The sequence below is a fragment of the Narcine bancroftii genome, chromosome 12, assembly GCF_036971445.1.
Source record: "Narcine bancroftii isolate sNarBan1 chromosome 12, sNarBan1.hap1, whole genome shotgun sequence".
In the NCBI taxonomy this organism is placed as follows: Eukaryota; Metazoa; Chordata; class Chondrichthyes; order Torpediniformes; family Narcinidae; genus Narcine; species Narcine bancroftii.
The window spans coordinates 71,593,606-71,594,912 of NC_091480.1; the positions used below are offsets into that span (position 1 = coordinate 71,593,606).

Below are 1,307 nucleotides of genomic sequence, written 5' to 3' on the forward strand. Positions count from 1 at the left end.
CAGTAGGCGTGGCTTAGCTCTCAGCCAATCGCTGTAAGCACGGTCTAGATACTGTAACTATATACACTATATACATTGGTGATAGATCTGTACTATCACAGGAGGCAGCAGGCTACTGGGAGAGTGATGTGATGGGAAGGGTTGGGGTGGGGAGGGGGGGCATGTGAAAGGGACGTTGTGGAGGTCTGGACAGAAATGCAATGGAGCAGTTCATAAGGCACACCATTTCCCGCATCATTGAGGTCTGCCCCGGCATGACATGTTGAAGGGTGGTCAGGATCCCCTCGACGCTGTCCAGGCTGCGCTTCACTGCACCCTGTAGACACCTGTACTCCTCCAGTCTCATCTCCTGCCACCATGGTTACATTCCTCTTCCTCCCCCGCTGTCAGAATCATTTAAATGCAAGTCTTCCTCCTATAAAAGAAGCAAAACACTGCAGATTCTGGAAACATGAATCAAAACACAATGCTAGAAACACCGCAGATTAGGCAGCATCCATGGAGAGAGAGCCAATGAATATTTTAGGTTAACATCCATATTTTTGCAGTGGCAGTATTAGTTAATTCTGGCCAGTAAATATCAGTCCTATCTTGAGCTGTTCAAACATCCATGGTGAATATTGTAATAAAACTCACCAAGAAGAACATGGAAGAGAACAGCAGAGTCCAGGTCCTTTGGCTCATGAGGTTGTGTTGACCTCCTCCACATTAATCTAATCCTTTCCAACCTCACAGCCTGTTCTACTTCATTCATTCATTCCATTGAGGGATTTAGCTCAGTATTAGTGGCATAATTTGTTCTGTCATCAAATGCTTGAAGTGTACCCGCACTCATCTTGTAGGTGAAACATTAAACTCAGGCTCTCTCAGATAGATCTGAATTCAATGAGGTATATCCTTACCTGTTGCAAATCTTTTTGCAGCAGAAATGATAAATGGTTTTAATGAGTCAGTGATTAACTAACTCCTCCCTCGAGGACCCAACTACCCCTCAGGGCCTTCTGATCCCACTGAAAGAAAAAAAAGAATTATGGGTGGTGTGATGTCACAGCTGGGATAACTGCTGGCTTACAGCGTCAGTGGAATCACCCTCACTATTGCAAACTCTCCATCTGACGGTGCAGAATTTCCCCTGGAAGCTCATTTGCTTTTCACATTTCAGTGATGTATGGGTTGGGAGGTTAGAACCATAGAACACTACAGCACAGAAAACAGACCCTGTTCTAGCCGGTGCTGAAACATTCATTAGTGGCACTGACCTGCGCCCATTCCTCAACCCTCTCCCAACTTAAGAGGGAGCCCGCATT

At 45.8% G+C, this 1,307-nt stretch overlaps 1 non-coding gene across 1 annotated transcript; it reads left to right on the forward strand.

Annotated features, from left to right (window-relative positions):
* Nucleotides 1-879: 879 nt before the first annotated feature.
* Nucleotides 880-1,006, forward strand: LOC138747819 (U8 small nucleolar RNA). Its single transcript, XR_011347675.1, has one exon. It is a non-coding gene; the product is annotated as a U8 small nucleolar RNA (small nucleolar RNA).
* The last annotated feature ends 301 nt before the right edge of the window (nucleotides 1,007-1,307 follow it).